Source organism: Ceratotherium simum, chromosome 5, assembly GCF_057802395.1.
Source record: "Ceratotherium simum simum isolate JZ-2026a chromosome 5, ASM5780239v1, whole genome shotgun sequence".
NCBI lineage: Eukaryota > Metazoa > Chordata > Mammalia > Perissodactyla > Rhinocerotidae > Ceratotherium > Ceratotherium simum.
The window spans coordinates 85,801,956-85,815,487 of NC_141904.1; the positions used below are offsets into that span (position 1 = coordinate 85,801,956).

Genomic DNA, 13,532 nt, shown 5'->3' on the forward strand with positions numbered 1-13,532 from the left:
GCCATAAAAAGGAATGAAATACTGATACATGTTACAATACGGATGAGCCTCAAAAACATTATGCTAAGTGAAAGAAGCTAGTCACAAAAGACCTTGTATGGTCTGATTCCATTTGTATAAAATGTCCAGAACAGGTAAATCTACAGAAACAGAAATAAATTAGTGGTTGCCTAGGGTTAGGGGGAATGACTGCTAATGAGTAGGAGGTTTCTTTTGGTGGTGATGAAAATGTTCTAAAATTAGATTATGGTAATGGTGGCACAACTCTTTTAATAAACTAAAAATCATTGAATTGTACATTTCAAATGTATGGTATTTAAATTTTAGATTTTGTAAATTATATCTCAATAAAGTGGTTACAAAAAAAACCAGATTGAAACTCTGGAATGATCAAGAAGTAGGATGCATGCAGCAGTTCTATGCCTGGGTGTAGAATGTTGAGCCATGTCAACCTGATTACCTAAATGGCAGGCAAAGAAATGAGATTTTTCAGTGGTCAATAAAATGGTCTTCTTTGAGGCCCTATAGAGCTGTGGCTCTTAACTTCTGATTTTAGGGGATGGAGTGGAAGGACATGAATCTCTTGATTTAAACTCTGAACCTTCTGGGAGGTGATACTCATCCTCTGAAAATTTACTTCAAACTACAAATGAAGACCTTCTGCACTAGAGGGAAAAGAACCAAGCATTCCCAACAAATTAAGATACTAAAGGACTGGAGAGCATCCTGGTCAAGTCATTAATAAACTTCTTGAAGTCAGGGACTTGATTCATCTTTGCCTTCCGCAGGAAGAACAGGATGTTCAGCAAATGGGACTGGAAGAAGAGAAAGAAAGGAACGCCCCAAGGCCAGAAGAACAGAGGCTTTCTGACTGGGCATCTGTCAACTCACTTTGGACGGGTCATGATGGAGAGAGCGTCAGGAAAAGAAGCTGCCCTCAGTCTACCCAGTACCTTTACGAGGCAGCATGCCCCCCAAACTTCTCAAACTCCAAAACTTGAGATTCCCACGCCCCACGTCCCGCCCCACCTCCGCCCCAGGTTTCTGGGTCGCTCAGTGTAAGAACCACTGCTAAAGAATTCAAGAAATTCTGTTAATGAGTTTAAGAAATGCTTTAATGATTAAAAAGTTTAAGAAAGTTTTAATGATTAAAACTAAAATTCTGTCACTTTAAGTGACTAATGAATACCGGTGTGAAGTACAAATGCTACGGGGGGGGGCGCTGAAAGTGTTCATCATCATTAGGTTATCAGATAAAAACCAGGTGACCCTAAATACGCTTTAATTTTTTTTTTTTTAAGAATGTGATCGAAAAGAACAGCTTGAAAAGACCACTGTGCGAAGGACGAGACACAGTGGCCTAGAGATGGAGGACGGGCTCCGGGATCCCACACCTCGGGCTCGACCTTGACGAGACCGTGGGCATCTTTCTGAGCTTCGTTCGGGTCCCTCCTCTGTAAAATGGGACCACTTCTGAGCCGCCTCCCAGCGGTGGCTGCGAGAACAAACGAGGCCGGGCGCACAGAAGGCGCTCGAGGAAAAGTAGCCACAGCGGCCACGAGCCCTACTGTGCGCCAGGGCGGCCGGCCCAGGGCCGCTCTCCCCGCGCGCCCGCCGCCCCCGCGCCCGCGCCCGCGCCCGCGCCCGGCCCGGCTCGGCCACGGGCAGGCGGGGCCCACCTCAGTCGGAGCCCGCGCGGGAGCCGCCGCCTGGGGCGCTCGGGTCGGCCGCTGGGACACCGGAGTGGGGCGCCACGCCGCCGCCGCCGCCGCCGCCGCCGCCGCCGCAGGTCAGAGTCGGCGTGCCCGGGGGCGCTCGGGGATGCGGGCTGAGGGGCCCTGGAGGGAGGGCGCGCGCGCAGCGGTCCGTTACGGAGGGGGGTCGGCGCTGAGGGCTCGCGCGGGCTGAGGGGACCCGGACTGACAGGGTCTCTGGCTGAGGGGCCGTGGTCAGAGGGGTCATGGTGGGGGCGCCGAGGCTGACAGGTCCCAGGGAGGGTCGCGCCCCGAGCAGACGTCCCGGCGTAAGCGAGCACGCCAGGCGGTGGAGGGCACGGACTGCCCGGAGACGCGCGTCAGAGAGCGGCGGTCCCCCACCGAGGGACCCGAGCCCGCGCGTCCCGCGCTCCCCGGACAGGCCCCCCGGGGGAGCGCCTGGGTGGGGATTCGAGAGAACCGGGACCTCTGAGTCCCCGACGGAGGTGCGTAGGCGTCGGGGAGCTGCTGGAGGGGAACTCGGGGGCTGAAGCGCGGAATACGGTGCGTGTCCGTCCCGCGGCCATGGAGTCTTCCGCGGACGCCAGAACCCAGGTGGCGATCAGTGTGTGTGGGTCGCAGTGACAGTTTAGCAAGGGGCGCACTTGGGGTCACCTGGCCTCGGTACCCTTAAGCACTGTGCTGGCCCTGGGCCGAGTGGAGGGGCCGGGATGTGGGCTGGGTTCGCCAGGGTTGTGGCGGATAGAACGCGGCCCCCTCCCATACCCCCAGTGTTGGAAAAGGCAGAATTACGGTCTTGTGGGCTCCTACACGTGCCAAGCTCGAGTACTGCTCTACTTTGTAATCTAACTGAGGCAGGTAGAGGTAGGGTAGCTTAGCAGAAATCGCTGGTCTCTCAGTGTAGGGGGTGGAAGGTGGGTGTGTAGTCGTGGTACTTTACGCCTTGGTATTTGGGGAGGAGCCTAAGGTAAGGAGGCAGAAACTGGGAGTAACCTGTCTGCTGCTTTTATATAAGGTCAGTTGTTAGGTAAAGAAGGGGCCTTTACCTCTGCTGGTGATCAGAAGGCTGCATTTCTAAATTCTTCTTGTTAACTCCCATCGCTTGGGTGAGTCGGCGCACTGTATATTGCATTTTGTTGAAATGTGTTGGTGATGTGTTCAAAATTTGCAAGATGATGATGATGATATTATATCCTTGTTATTTTGCTGTGCTTTTGTTTTACGGTAAGAATCTCATTCACCTGGGTCTCAGGATAATGGTTGGGAAAATAGCGTCAATTATTTTAGGAGAAATAAAGTCAAAAAATAGTAGTCTGCCATGAAGAAACTAAAGTTTTTCTTCCTTTCCTTTCAAGATTGGGGACAAAATGTGAAATTAATTTGTATAAATTATCATCCGAAAACAAAACAAGGCAAGATGATGAACTGAGTTTTATGAAACCTATTGCTGGAGAAATTCTTGATTTTGAAGCACATTATTTTAACATCAGTTGTTTTTATCATTCATGAAAAATTGTAACTGGAGTAATTGAGAGAACAGTAAATAACTTTTTAAAAGGACCTGGGCAGATCTTCGACAGATCTCAGGTGTTCTGTGGCAGTCTTCCTGTCTATAGCTAAGTGTACAATTGCTGACTGAAAGCAGAACCAACCTAATGGTGCTAGATGATTTAGAAAATTCTTTTAGTATAGAGACTGACAGAGACCTTCACTGTGGCTTCTCTCTTAAAGAAATACGTTTCACTCCTTTGCAAGTTTAACAGAAAATACTCATAGATGCTACTAGTTAGGATTTGAAGTGGTATTTCAAAAGATTCTGTTCAAGTTCTAAAACAACATTTGTGTTGTTTTCAGTCATTTCATTCTGCAGTTAATACCGTACCTTAGTATTCTTTAATATTCCAAATTTTAACACTAATGTCATGTTAGCCAAAAAGTGAAATTTGTTACAGAATCATACATTTTTGTCCTACTGTATATGTCATATAATTTTTCTCCTTTATTTAAATTATGTGATATTTGATACTTCACTTGCTGATACTTATATCTTAAATTAAAAGATCTTAGAATCAACTAGTGGCCATGTCAATCTTTTGCAACTCACTGGAAGGAAAAAAAACTAGTGATTTTGTTTTTAAATCACAACTCTTTTTCATATTTCAAAGTTTTTTCTACCTTTTATGATAACTATTGTAAAACCACGGCATCAGTGAAGTATAAAGGTTTGGAGAATTCCAGGCTGAAGTTTTTTGGGCATGGTTTGCTTTTTCTTTTAAATTTAAAAGAATATCATTTCTTTTCAAAGTTAAAACTAAGATGTCCACCTGTGTCATATTCTTTATTAAATTTAGAGTACTTGGAAAATATTTTTGTAGGGCCGGCCCTGTGGCTTGGTGGTTAAGTGCGCGCGCTGCGATGCTGGTGGCCCAGGTTCGGATCCCGGGTGCGCATCGAGGCACCACTTCTCCGTCCATCCTGAGGCCGAGTCCCACATACAGCAACTAGAAGGATGTGCAGCTATGACATACAACTACCTACTGGGGCTTTGGGGGGAAAAAAATAAAATCTTTAAAAAAAAAAAAAAGAAAATATTTTTGTCATTGGTATTTTTAATAATTAAATACACTGTTTTCTTTGAAGGGACCAGTTTCCTTAATATTCATTTCTTTGTATATTTCAGAACTACATTTTTTAAATGATAAATTATAATTAAAAAAATAAGAATATTAATTTCAAAATTCCTATGGCATTTAAAATTTATATAGGAGAAAAAGTGTGACTTTAGGAATATGAATTAGAAATACATTACTGGTCAAGGCTGATTGCTTTTAATTAGTGAGTTATATGACTCTAAACAATATTTATCTTCTCTCTTCTGTAATTCTCCGAAAATAAAGATGTTTGCCACTAACTTTAATTATCAAGATAATATGCGCGTGAAGGCTGTGTGAAAGGCACTGCTGTGAAAACATACAAGTATTATAATACATTTCATTTAGTTTTCAAATTGTGAAATGGTTGTTAATCACAGGAGACTTTTGTGAAGTAAGAAAAAAATGTTAAAGTAATACTTTACGAATGTTTTATATATCCTGCCCTATACTTTTGCTTCTTTCATAGGGTCTGTATATGCCCAGTGGATAGAACAGAAAACGTTGTTCATTCTAATTTGTGGGTTTTCTTCTTCTAAATTCATTGTCACTTGAATTTGGAAATATATGTTATAAGGTGTGGCAGATGTGCTGGAAGAAGTTTTTGATCTCATAGGATTCCACTAAATAAATAATAGTTGTAGAGGACGTTTTTGAATCACTAATCAAGAAAACTTGATTTAAATCACCAGTCTGTAAGCATAAACATATGCTCTCCCCCTTAAAAATTGTTAAACTGGGGTCAGCCCGGTGTTGTAGTGGTTAAGTTTGCGTGCTTTGCTTCGGTTGGCAGGTTCGGATCCCGAGCACGGACCTACGCACCGTTTATCAAGCCATGCTGTGGCAGGCATCCCACATATAAAGTAGAGGAAGATGGGCATGGATTTTAGCCCAGGGCCAATCTTCCTCAGCAAAAAGAGAAGGATTGGCAATGGATGTTAGCTCAGGACTAATCTTCCTCACCAAAAAAAATAAAAGTTGTTAAACTAAATTTCTAGCTTGCTTTTCTTCTTTTTCCCAGCAGATCTCCACATTAGGGTTCCTTATTCTCCCTCTTAAGGCCTAAAAGCAACAAAAAGGGCAGTGATTTAAAATGCTTACAGAGGTTCTTTGAAACTGATCTAATTTGACTCCACAGTTGTAAGATCTCTGAAAGCGTAGACAGCCCCAGCATATCATATCATGCTTCAGTTAGTTTCATAGCATTCTAGATAAAAATTTTAAATTGAAGATTATTTGACATCTTCCTGGGTTTTTTTAATTTACTATTTGTATTTTATCACAATACAGAGGTAGATTTGGGGGAATTATGTGGTATATATTTTAAAGCTTTTTTAATTAAAAAATTTTATTAAAATTGTTTTAATTTTTATATACCTAAAATACTTAAGTAGATTTTAGAAGGAAATTAGCTCAAATACAATAGGCCATATTTTGGGGGAAACTTTTGTAGATGTTAAGACAACAACTATCACCAGTATATGCTTAAATTTTTTTTTGTTTTAAAAAACAGGTTTATATATTCTTAATATTTTTCTTAATCAGTATTTTAATAGATATTTAATTCAGAATATGAATATTTACATTTTTAACTGTTTCAGTTATTATATTAGGGCAAGTCACTTATCCTTTCTAACTCTTCGTTTCCTCATCTGTGAAGTGGGAAAAGTATCGCAGTTATTGTTTCATGCTTTTTTTTTTTGGTGTGATTATGACCTTAGCTCTGAATTTAATTGAGCTGATGTTTTAAAGAGAACCTTCATGGTTGTCTATGTCATAGGTAACTCTTTTACAAATGTTAATACCTCATCCTAGTACTAATTTTGAGATTATTGCTAAGAATGAACTGAAGATAATGCTTGCCGTGCGGTGGTCAGTTTATAAAATGTTTCTGAAAATGTATCATCATTATTCAGTTTAAAATTATATTCCTATTCCCTGATGACTTTGGACAAAAGTCAGTGTAATAATTATTTTTGTTTTATTGATAACATCTTTGTGAGTCCTGTGTAGATACAATGTGGACCCTCTTGTGTCAATATTGTATGTCTCGTGAGTCTAGAAGGCACAGATTGTGCTTTTATTTGATAAAGCTCTATTCTTTATATATTTTTTGGTGCACTCTGTGAGTACTTAATGTATGTCACCCAGGAGCAAATTTGTTTTATAATGAAACCTATGATCCTTTAGATCAAAAGACAGTTTAGTATTGCAGCTAAACGACTAAATAGTGACTAGTGCTTGTGGTAAAAATTGGGTCTCTTTATAACAAGCTGTAACCAAAAAATAGTGTTTTGTGGCTCAAAAATTAATGTGCCTCCTAGTAAGCGACTAATTTACTAGTGAAGAGTAATTGGAAAAGCATATAATTAACCATGCATCATCCGAATAATAAATTTTAAATTCTCCTTATGAATTGTTAAATAAGACATTTTATTGTGAAGTGTCTCCTATGTAAGAAGGGGAGGGGCTTGGTTCCAGGCCTGAACCCCACTCTGCTCTTGGAGTATGGAGCTCCAAAGCCCAAATAGGACATAATTAGAAGGATGGGGAAGAAAAGGGCAAAGAAAGGCTCAGGCCAGTGCCTGTAGTTGAGTGAGTGTGCCTTCCCCTTTGGGGGATGGGGAGCGGGGAGCAGTGTTAACTTCCATCTCTTGATAATACAGTTTGTGCTTTCTCAGAGTCGTTGCTGTACCTGCAGCTATTCCAGTGACCAGGCCATTCTCAACTTGAAAATCTTTGTTGAGACAGAGTGCAATGAGTCTCTCTTCCCTACTGCAAATTCTCAGATATAAGGGGGAAAAAAATGAAGTAATCAATTCATGCAACATGAATCAATTACAACAGAGATTTCTAACCTTACAGTCAGGAATTAAACTAGACCACATAACAGTTTAGTTCAATTTGATTCAGTGTCTGTTTAGGAAACATTTTAATTCCACTTCATTGATTTTAGAAAATAAATTCATTGTTAGCTTTAACTGATTCACTATTTTTTAAACAAGACTTTAATTTGTGGACTCATCTAAGAGCATTATACTGTGTGGATAAGGCTTACTGAGACAAATTTTCTGACCTTCTGCGAAGAGTTCATATTAGCATAAATCTGAGGTGAGAGAATTCCTTCACAGTTTACTGCAGATAAGGAGAAGGCATATATGAGGGAGGTAGAAAAATAGGGAAATACCCTATTTTTGGGGGTGTGAGAGATCTGTATGGTAAACTCCCACTGTCAGTAGGTTGCATAGTTACTGTGCATAGACCTAACATATAAGGTTGGTTTCTAAGAATTACCTTGCTCCTCAGTGACATCATAGCATTTTAGAGAAGCTTTAAATTCTAAAGTTGCCGCTTAGCGGTGTGAACACTCTCTGGCTCTGTAAGTTGCTTCAGGAGAGAATCTGGGAGAGTGAATGGAAAGAGGATATTCTTATGTTGTATGTTTAAGGAATAAATTTTCATTTATAGGGAAGGCAATGAGGAAACATACCTGTCAGACTGCCTGAGTACAACGTGAAGTGCTGGAAAGAACCCCGTAACCTTGACCCCACCCACTGGCTGTCATGCCACCTTGAAAACTGTCTTTGTCATTTGAAAGTTTGGAGGCTACTTTCAAAATGCCAATATTTCTAGCGAAGTTGATTCTTTAAATCACTATCAGCAAAAATTTGAGAGGTTAGTTCCTAGTTTCCTTGCTACCTCAAAATAAGGCCTTTAAGGAATAGGAAACACATTTGGAGTTTGAAAGAGGGGATCAGGGGAAGGAAAAATAAAATTAAAGTGATTCATATCCTGGTTTCTCCGTAAACCAGCTTTCAAGTAACAGAATATGGTAATAGCCATTTGAAATAGTAGTGATAGGAGAGGATATGTTCCCCCATACATGCCTTTATTTTTCTCTTAAAATCAGCACAAGTTGTAATTCTTCCTTGAACCATTTTTTCCTTCAAAGAAAACAAGTTGTTATTCCCAAACATCAATTTACTTAGGAAATGTTATCAAAATTAAGGTTATGAGTTAGTAGTTGGTAAATGTAATCAAATGTCTGAATATTACCTCTCGCTATGTCTCTTATTTTCTCTGTGATGTTAGACAGAGAAAACTAGAAAACTAGACAGAAAAACTAGACAAATTATGTAGTCTCTTCAGGAGTTCGTTCTTCCAGACTTTTAAAGTAGCTTTCTAATAGATTGAAATGAGAGGACTCTTTCAATCATGTCAGAAAAAAATATGCCGAAGAAGAATAAATAATGCTTAATGCCTTGGCAGATCCACAGATTATAAAATTTCATACATGCTTTATTTTTTCTTTTATTTTTTTGACGGAAATAGTTATGGCAAGCCAGCACATCTCTGTTAGAAGTTGAAGCTTAGTAGCCACCTCAAAAGCAAGTTCATTAATTCTGTGAATCAGCTGATAGTGTTTAACAGTTAGGTACCGGCCACCCTCACGCCTATGACTAAGCATGTTGTTTACTTGTCATTCAGTTTTTCCACAGTATGGCTGAAGTCGGAATCTAAAGCAGGGAATCCCAAAGTCTTACCTTACTAAATGTTGTTCTTTTCTGTCAGTTGATAATTACCTGTGTAACCAAGTTTTTGATTGTAGATGGAAAAGTATTTATAACTTCTTTCTCTTCTTTTATATAGTGGGTAGAGTATATGAAAGAGAACAAACATATGAATGGTGTATATCTAATGATTCTATCTAAATGAAGAAGATACTTTAACAAATTATTTGCATATGTCAATAAAATCCAGAAGAGTGAAGAAAATACCCAGGCATTTGAGGCATTTGCCAATGTAGATTACTACATGTTTTCCTAAAGCATTTGGAACTAATTAAAAACATCCTGGCTTTATTTAAAGGCAATATAATATATTTTTAAACTTTATTTTCAACAAGGTCCAAATTAGTTGGCTTTTAGGACTAGAGCAGTACAGTGTCTACAAAAATATAGATTATCCGTTTCTTGAAGCAGGGACTGACTGGGTTTTATTCATCTTTCTATCTCCAGCATATAGCACAGTACTAGTAGGCACTCAATAAATATTTTAATAAGAATAAAGAAATAGTCTAAGGCAGTAGTTCTCAAAGTGTGGTCCTTGGACCAGCAGCAACAGCATCATCTGGGAACTTGGTAGAAATGCAAAATCTCAGGCCCCACCCCAGACCTACTGGATCAGAAACTCTGGGGATGTGTTTTAACAAGGTCTCCAGGGGATTCTGTCTACTGTTTTGGAACCCTTCACCCAGGATGATTCCTGCATTGGATCTAATAGCCTGGAGCTCATTGGTCAGTGCACTTAGTTTGGATTATTTTTAGTAGGCCTTACCCTTGCCTATAGTTAAATTCTTTGCCTTTTCTCCCCATTGGTAGAATCTCTTGGGATCATCCTGTAAAATTAGCCCTATTGGTTTGGCATTTTATTACTTGGAGAAGCTCAGTGTTGTTGTCAATAAGCTTGTGTCAAGAGAAGCTAGCTGGCTCATCTCAGCTGGAGTGTCACTGGTTCTTCTTGCCATAGAATGGTTGCCAGGAATCCTGAGTCCCCAAGTTCCAAGACTACAGCTTCAAAGACTGGATTTATAAGATCACTGAGGATGATCCACCCCTAGAGGACTCACATTAAACAGACTTACAAGATAAAAATTTGTAAACCTCAGTTCCAGTTTAATAATAGCAGAAAATATACCCTTCCTAGTGATTGTTGATGAAAGGTTTTTTTTTTTTTTAATTCTAAAATTCTATGATTCAGGAATTGAAGAAACTTCTGAAATATCTCTGATGTCACTATGATTTAGTTCAGGCTGCTTAGAAAGCAGTTGGGCAATATATTGCACACTTTGATGCTATACCCCCACTTCTAGGATTTTTCCAAAGACATGGAGAATATAGGAAAAACCATATATACTTTCATAAAAGCATTGTTACAGGAACGAATATTTGGAAGTAACTTAAATATTTAACAGCAGGGTAATGGTTAAGTAAATTATGATGTAATCACTAGGTGGAATGTTAGACAATAATCAATGACAATTTAGAAAACTGCTAGCAAATCTGAAAAATATTAAGTAAAAAAAGTAGCATAAAAAAATGTATGTGCACCATTGATTGCAACCTCGTATAAACATGTGTATATGAAAAAGTCTGGAAGGGAATATATAAAAATGATGATAGTTATATTAAAATAGTGAGGTTATGGAGGGGTTTTTGTTTGTTTTTATATTTTTCTCTTTTCCAAAGTTTAGCCAGTAGTATAAAATTCTATAATTAAAAGCATACATTTATAGCTTTCTTCTTTTTAGTGTGTCTGTGACCCTGATCAGTAAAGATCAAGGCAAAGAGTAAATTAAACATTGAGAATCCTCTAGCTATTTTATTCCTTTAAAGCCATTGAAGATAATGTAAGGCACTACACGAATTATTTTCTGTTGTACCCAATTTTATTTCATACTTAATTTTATTTCACATACGGGGCTTCCCTGTATTCTTTGCTTGACTGGCCTCTTTTTGGGAGGGAAAAAAAAAATCCCATCTCTCCGTTATGTCCTCTGAGTTTTCTCAGCCATACATAAGGTTTGATTTTGTTGATTTCTTCAGGCCTGTGCTCTGTTTTATGTTTAGCGGACACTGATGAACAGGGCTTTTTCAAGATAGTTTCCAGAGTTATTTTATTTTGAAGCCACCTTCTCTTAAATTCTTTTTAAAAAAATATATTTATTGTGGGTTTCTTTCTTAAAATTAAATAACCTCATGAAGGAGTTATTTGGTTTTCCAACTCTTCCCAGAATGCTGAACTTGTAATCATAAATAGCAGCTGATACAGAAGCATGTGAAGGTAAACTTTGACTACAAGTGGTCATCATAAGACCTTGATATGGTTGGTGATAATGTAATTTTTAAAATAGCAAGATTTAAAATAGCGAGTGAGTAGAGTTTTCCAAATTCTAATCAGACTTCTGAGTGAACACTGTAAAGGAACATTTATATATATGTATATATGTGTATATAAAGCACATACACAGCAATAGCCTTTGAATTAATTTTTCCTTTTTTCTGTTACATTGTTCTAGAAATCCCAAAAGTAAAATTAAGTAGTTTTGCCTTTGACCCAGATTACAGGTTACATTTTTCTTGTCACTTTCTTTGGGACTTCTTTTGAAAAATCTGTATCAGCTTGATGTCTTTAGAATAAATTTTATCTTAAATGAAAACAAAGTTTTAAAAGCTTTTTAGAAATTTTATATGAAGTGATACTAAATATTTCTCTTTTCTTTCAGCCTCCCCTGTTTCTGATGCTTTAATCCTTAATGAAGCTAACAAAATTCAGCTTATAGCTCTTAGAATTTGTTTATAGGTAAAATCAATGTGATGAGACCTCAAAGAACAAATCTACTGAGAAGAAGCTCCTTTTTAAAGAAGATTTATTTATTCAACAAATATCTGTTGAGCTCCTACTTAGTGCCAAGAGCTGTTTTAGAGAAGGAGAATAAAGCAGTGAACAAGACAGAAAAACTCCATCTCTCCTGGAGTTTACAATTATTGTTAGCTGGATTTAACAAGAACATTAGAGGGAGAGTTGATGACTAAGAGGAGGCAATACTCTTGGCCCTTGCCTTGTGACTAGGCAGCCTTGCTAGGCCAACGTGGAGTCAGGTGGCTGTCTTTGAGTGTGTCTGGGAATATTTTTTCTAGATCTCTTACTATTATTTCAGGTTTTATGTATGTATTATGTATTGTATATTATATATAATGTATTTATTATATTACTTTATTTTTCTCTCGGTAATAAAGTTACTAACAAAGGAGGTAGGAATGCATCCTTTGTTAATAAGATATTACTAGTCTTGAAAATCCAAATAACAAGGTGATTATTCACTTTGCAGAAGGATTATTTGTTTTATAATGTTCTCACAATGGATATATTTAAGTGGTTAACTATCCAGATGAATTTAGTTCATAACTTTACTTTAAAAAAATTATTTACACCTAACAAAAATGTAAAGCAAAGTCCACTGGGACTACCCCATTAAAATTTAAAAATCTTTTTTTTTCCCCCCGGGAAATAAAGTTAGCTACTTTCCTTTAAAAGCCTATTAAGAACTTTTACATATTAAGAATATATTATTTGAGTAAAAGGAGACCCAGATCCTGTTTAAAATTAGTTATAGCTATTTCCAATTTCTGTATTCACAATCAAATTGTCTAACTACTGTTTCAGTTCTGTTTTTAAATTGAGAGAAAATATCTTATTGACCACTGAGAAATAAATTCTGAACAACGTGAAACTTTTGGGAAAAAATAAGGAAAATAAATTTTGAAGGAATTTATATGAAGTTAAATAGAATTAATTCTTGCATATATAGAGTGACATGGAATATTAGAGTGCAACTCAATGCAGATGTAACAGAATCTTTAAAATTTTGCAAATTTCACTACTTTGTTCAATTCCTCAAACTCCATAAACATTTATCAAATGACCACTAACTTGACAGCACTAGATATCCACACAGGAAACAAAATGTGCCCACCTGGTAACATGGCCTTAAAGATGGTGAGACGGGTGCTTTTCAGTCTTGAGGCTACACCAGGCTGGGTAGGTGAACCAGCATCTAGCACTGGGCGGACAGATAACCTCAGCTCAGTCAAAGTTGAGAAGATAACTAAGTGATTGAACATAGCATGTCCTTCGGCACGGTTGTATCTTTAAGGCGTTCACACGATTCATGCTCTGTATTCAACTATGCCTCCTGGAATGATCTTGGATCCTAAGAGAGCACAATACATAGACACAATTAGTTTGTTTTCATTATGCACATGAAGTTTTTAAATGTCAGGTTGATTTCCTTTGTCCTACAACATGTGTGTGAAATATTTACCCTGGTCACCAGCTTTTGAATTCAGAAAATGCAGACTCATCTTAGCTGAGGTAAAACATAATTAAAAGGCAGATCTACTCTGAGATGTAGTCTGATGCGTTCCCTATTCTATATTATACATTATGTTTGCTGATTATTTGCTGTCATGTCTCATACTTTTTATGTACAAGTTCTGTGTACCAAGCAGAATTGTTAATTCCTAGAAGATAGGAATGACTGTTGTAGTTCTTATTCCTCTTACATATATGTGCACTGCATACCTTCCTTAATTCACAGCCTATA

At 38.3% G+C, this 13,532-nt stretch overlaps 1 protein-coding gene across 3 annotated transcripts in view; it reads left to right on the forward strand.

The window, feature by feature from the left end:
* Window positions 1-1,685: 1,685 nt before the first annotated feature.
* The window catches only part of PPARG (peroxisome proliferator activated receptor gamma), a 135,411-nt gene continuing 123,564 nt past the window's right edge, over window positions 1,686-13,532 (forward strand). The window contains exon 1 of one of the 3 annotated variants that reach the window (XM_087431523.1): window positions 1,686-1,789. The gene's annotated coding sequence lies outside the window, so the exon portion shown is untranslated. Of the gene's footprint in view, window positions 1,790-1,978; window positions 2,201-2,715; window positions 2,822-13,532 lie in introns of those variants that run through there. The other 2 variants (XM_087431524.1, XM_004443158.3) reach the window with 2 other exon arrangements.